Source organism: Salvelinus alpinus, chromosome 25 (assembly GCF_045679555.1).
Source record: "Salvelinus alpinus chromosome 25, SLU_Salpinus.1, whole genome shotgun sequence".
Lineage (NCBI taxonomy): Eukaryota > Metazoa > Chordata > Actinopteri > Salmoniformes > Salmonidae > Salvelinus > Salvelinus alpinus.
Window position 1 is genome coordinate 28,410,204 of NC_092110.1, and position 6,077 is coordinate 28,416,280.

Consider the following 6,077-nt stretch of genomic DNA (forward strand, 5'->3'; position numbering starts at 1 on the left):
TCCTCGTTGTTTTTTCACTGATCATTTCATGAACACTGATCCACTCTTGACAAGAGATGGCACATCCCCAGGGGGGCAACAACATGATGTGCAATTATCTATCACTTCACTGCCAAAGAAATACTGGCATGTTGGACAAATATACTGCATTTCAAAAGAGTCATTAAAGTCAAAATACTCCATAAATCTGTAGAGACTGTTGTGAAAGCCGTGTGTCCCATCTGGACAAAGGAGATCTATAATGTCCAATAAATCACTAAGAGCTATCTTGGTGGTTGTATGTCTTAGAGCAGAGTATTGAGAGCAGAGACTCATCTTTAGTAATTTTTGCATTTGGATAGATTTAGCCTTTTCTCCCCCCTCCTTTCCTCCTATTAGATTCATGATGTCCCTGCCTTGTCCATCTATGTTGCCTCCACCTACGTTGTCTCCCTGTAAGCACAACAGATACCCAGGTCAGAAGGAGGCTTATAGCCGTAGTGTTAACATGAAGGAAGGCAGATCACTAAGAAACAGACAGTGGAACACAAAGTAGAAAAATGCAGGAGGAGAATAATGAAACCGAGGAGAAGACAGCCAACAAAAACGGTTGACGGCGTGCATCTCTCAGTCATCAACCTGTACTTTGGTATTGTTCCCATATATTGAGCCTACCACGTAGTCTTGTGGTAAGAGTTTCTTTTTTGAAGTCAGAAGGTTGGGTGTTCGATCCTGACCAAGACATACCAAGTTAAGAAAATGTGACTGTATAAGTCTCTGTTAGGCACTCAGCATTAAATATATTGCACAGTGGATATTTTAAACACCATCCTGAACATATCTGACCTGTTGAGAAACTACATTCCCATTTTACCTAAAAACCTGCCAACTTCTAGAGGCCCTCTTCACCGCAGAGACAATGCAATTCTACATATTTTTCCATGGTGCTGAGAGAAAAACTGCAGTTTCAAAGCTAATTTCCTCCGATTCTACACATTTTCCATGGTGCTTAGAGAAAAACTGCAATTTCAACGCTAATTTCCTCCAATTCTACACATTTTCCAATGGCTTACGTTGTGTTATGTTATTTACATTTTTTTGTCATTTGACAGAGATTCTTATCCAGAGCGACTTGAGTAGTGAGTGCATACATTTTTTTAACGTTTTCATATTGAGAAACTCAAACATTATAACAAAATCAATGGGGGCCCCCATGCCATTTTTTACATTTTTGATTCTCCTTGACTGTGTAGTTTTTATTATGGTTATTCTAAGTTCTCAAAGATGATCTAATTAAAAAATATATTTCTCCATTATATTGTCAATATGCTTACATCTGGATTTAGTCTTTTAAGTTGACACTAAACATGTTTTACCATGACGCTTTTATTGTATTTATTTTTAAATCAATATATACACACACATTCAAAAGTTTGGGGTCACTTAGAAATGTCCTTGTTTTTTAAAGAAAAGCACATTTTTTGTCCATTACAATAACATCAAATTAATCCGAAATACAGTGTTGACATTGTTAATGTTGTAAATGACTATTGTAGCTGGAAACGGCAGATTTTTTAATGGAATATCTACATAGGCGTAGAGGCCCATTATCAGCAACCATCACTCCTGTGTTCCAATGGCATGTTGTGTTAGCTAATCCAAGTGTATCATTTTAAAAGGCTAATTGATCATTGGAAAACCCTTTTGCCATTATGTTAGCACAGCTGAAAACTGTTGTCCTGATTAAAGAAGCAATAAAGCTGGCCTTCTTTAGACTAGTTGAGTATCTGGAGCATCAGCATTTGTGGGTTTGATTACAGGCTCAAAATGGCCAGAAACAAATAACTTTCTTCTGAAACTCGTCAGTCTATTCTTGTTCTGAGAAATGAAGGCTATTCCATGTGAGAAATTGACAAGAAACATTTAGTCCTACCAGAACCTTTGGTTGAGCCTTTGAAAGGAAGTCCAAGTCCAAATAAATATTTGTAATCCAAGAAAATACAGAAAGTAATCCCAATGGAACCCCAAGTATAAAGTCCAACAGAAAATGTAAAGGTCCAATGGAAGTGCTGGCTCCAAGCTATATTCAGCCTATTTTTCCACTCAAGTAGTGTGGAATCTGGAGTAAAGAGGCCTGACAACCATCTTTGTAGCAAACAATGCTAGGCTCTCCTGAATAAATTAGCCTGCAGTCTAATTCAAGATGGCACATTTTGGTTGCCAATACAGTTATAGTGTGTAAAAATTGTTTTGGCCAAGTATGTACAGTGCATTTGGAAAGTATTAAGACCCCTTTACTTTTTCCACATTTTGTTACATTACAGCCTTATTCTAAAATTGATTAAATTGTTTTTTTTTACCTCATAGATCTACACACAAGACCTCACAATGAAGAAGGAAAAACATATTTTTAGACATTTTTGCAAATGTATTAAAAATAGAAAAACGGAAATAGCACAACTACACAAGTATTCAGACCCTTTATCCAGTACTTTTTTGAAACACCTTTGGCAGTGATTACAGCCTCGAGTCTTATTGGTTATGACGCTACAAGCTTGACACACCTGTATTTGGGGAGTTTCTCTCATTCTTCTCTGCAGATCTTCTCAAGCTCTGTCAGGTTGGATGGGGAACGTTGCTGCACAGCTATTTTCAGGTTTCTCCAGAGATGTTAGATCGGGTTCAAGTACGGTCTCTAGCTGGGTCACTCAAGGACATTCAGAGACTTGTCCCGAAGCCACTCCTGCGTTGTCTTGGCTGTGTGCTTAGGGTCGTTGTCCTGTTGGAAGGTGAACCTTCACCCCAGTCTGAGGTCCTGAGCGGTCTGAAGCAGGTTTTCATCAAGGATGTCTCTGTACTTTGCTCCGTTCATCTTTCCCTCGATCCTGACTAGTCTCCCAGTCCCTGCCACTGAAAAACATCCCCACAGTATAATGCTGCCACTACCATGCTTCACAGTAGGGATAGTGCCAGGTTTCCTCCGGACATGACCCTTGGCATTCAGACCAAAGTGTTACATTTTGGTTTGTCAGACCAGAGAATCTTGTTTCTCATGGTCTGGGAGTCTTTAGGTGCCTATTGGCAAACTTCAAGCGGGCTGACATGTGCCTTTTACGGAGTGGCTTCCGTCTGGCCTTCTCCACTATAAAGGCCTGATTGGTGGAGTGCTATAGAGATGGTTGTCCTTCTGGAAGGTTCTACCGTCTTCACAGAGGAACTCTGGAGCTCTGTCAGAGTGACCATTGGGTTCTTGTTTACCTCACTGACCAAGGCCCTTCTCCACCGATTGCTCAGTTTGGCCGGGCGGCCAGCTCTAGGAAGAGTCTTCGTGGTTCCAAACTTCTTCCATTTAAGAATGATGAAGGGATCTGTGGCTCAACACAATCCTGTCTCAGAGCTCTACATACAATTCCTTCAACCTCATGGCTTTGTTCTTTTCTTTCTTTATCAATATTATTTTTACCCCTCTTTCTCCCCAATTTCGTGGTATCCAATTGGTAGTTACAGTCTTGTCTCATTGCTGCAAATCCCTTAAGGACTCGGGAGAGGCGAAGGTCGAGAGCCATGCATTCTCCGAAACACAACCCAATCAAGCCACACTGCTTCTTGACACAATGCCCACTTAACCCGGAAGCCAGCCACACCAATGTGCGGAGGAAAGAAACACCGTACACTTGGCGACCGTGTCAGCGTGCACTGTGCCCAGCCCGCCACAGGAGTCGCTAGTGCGCGATGGGACAAGGACATCCCTGCCGGCCAAACCCTCCCCTAACCCGGACGACGCTGGGCCAATTGTACGCCGCCCCATGGGTCTCCCATTCGCAGCAGGCTGCGACAGAGCCTGGACTCGAACCCAGAATCTCTAGAAGTACAGCTAGCACTGCGACTTGGGAGACCGGCTTGATTTTTTCTATGACATGCAATGTCAACTGTGGAAACTTATAGACATGTGTGTGCCTGTCTATAAGGTGTGTGCCAAATCATGTCCAATCAATTGAATTTACCACAGGTGGACTCCAATCAGGTTGTAGAAACATCTCAAGGATGATCAATGGAAACAGGATGCACCAGAGCTCAATTTCGAGTCTCATAGCAAAGGGTCTGAATACTTATATAAATAAAGAATCATTTGCATAAATGTATTAACGTTTCTTTTTCTAGCTATGTTTTCATGATAAGACATCTTACAACGATACAGTGCTCAACATGTGTCACCGTTACAGGACCTTACTGATATGTACAGTGATTGCACGTGGTATATGAAAACAACTCAGTAGATGCATATGGAATGCAAAGGACAGATGGTTTATTTGCTGGCTGGTCAATTCTCTCCCGCTGTGGGATGATGTGTGAACAGATTGTATTGTTGAATCTGTTCATGGGTCAGTGAATGCCAAAGAGATCAGGTTCCCCATCTTCACAAGGTGCATCTGAACTGACTGTGCTTAGACTATGTTAGAGTTAGACCTATCATATTTCCCAGCTGATTATACAACAGAGGAGTTCAAAGGACATGTCCAATTTAGTTGCTTAAGAGAACTTTCCACTTTGGAATTTCAGACTTGATTTTCCCTTATGAAAAATGTATCAATCGCCACAAAAATGTCCATTAATTATAATCCACATAATTCACATTTCCTGTTGCTGCAGGATTATTTTTCCTGTTGTAGCAAACTGGCTCAAATTAAGATCCTACATCTGTAGCAGGCTTGGATAGAAGCCACATTAAAATGCCGTTTACGAATTCAGAAGTTGGATTGATTCAGAGAAATGGAAAAGCTGCACATTTCAATGGGTTGTTGGGATGATGATTTTGCTTCTACAATTGCTGCTGGTGCTCTTAATGTTTTGTTTGATTTGTTTGTAAATTGTTTGATAATATAGACACGCAGAGATATATGAAAAAAAAAATTGTTGAGGTCTTCATATGCCTTATTTCAAACAGCAATAAATTAAGTTAAGATTTGGTTTATCAGGACAAGCTATTACCCCTCAATTATGATCTAAATCCAAAAGAAGGAAAAGTTTTTCAACTTTTATAGTGATAGTGTTCTTGATGGGGCAATTATTTAGAAATATATGGCAAATCATTTAATTTCATTCTGGCTACACACATAACTTGTTTGGTTACACGCTAACGTCTAACCTGAAGTAAATTCAGTAAAATGTACTGCTAAATCCAATCTTATTAGATGTAAAGATTCATTTTTCCTTCTTATCCGGAACCCTTGAACAAAACACCAATGTAGGATATCTTTTTCCAAAAACCACGCCTCCAAACAAAAAGTAGTTTGATCATACAAGAGCGAGTAAGGGTGCCTCGGCCTTAGGGCAGTTAGAGGGAAAGTTGTTTTGGAGGACAGAGAGTCTCTTGACAGTGATTGAAAGTACTGTGTCACTTATTTGGGCTTGGAGGGGTGCACAGTGCCTAAGGCAAGTCCATACAGCAGCCCCCCCAAACCCCGTCTCAAATTATCTTTGTTATTTAAGTCTGGTAGACTAGAGAGACAGACAGTAAGATAAAGGGTGGGTGTGTTTGTGTGCAAAAACAGCCTTTGTGGCCACACAGACCACCAGAGCCAACCGATCATTCTGAATATTCCTTCTGGCCACAGCTTCCAGCCAGAGGGCAATATAACTGCTTGCTGTGAGGTGCAGATAAGATCTTGACACTGTAATTGAATATATATAAATATAACTCCAGCTATATTACTGCAGAAAAGCCAATGGAGAGCAAAGAAATGTCAAACCACAGCGCAGTACATATAGCTAATGCAAAATGCCATCCCTCTGGACGAAAACACATTTTGTGATCTTTGAAAGAATATTGATCCCTAGAATTTGTTTACTGTCACACCCTGACCTGTTCCACCTGTCTTTGTGCTTGTCTCCACCCCCCACCAACTGTCTCCCATCTCCCCTCATTATCCCGTGTATTTATACCTGCGTTTTCTGTACTATCCGTACTATGCGCCTCCTGTGTCTGCATCTGGGTCTTAGCCTGAGCCTTGATAATACAAACTGGCCCCCAATCGAACGGCCAGTCGAAGCGAGCCAATCAGAACCTAGAGACGGCTATTCATTGCCTCGTCTCCACC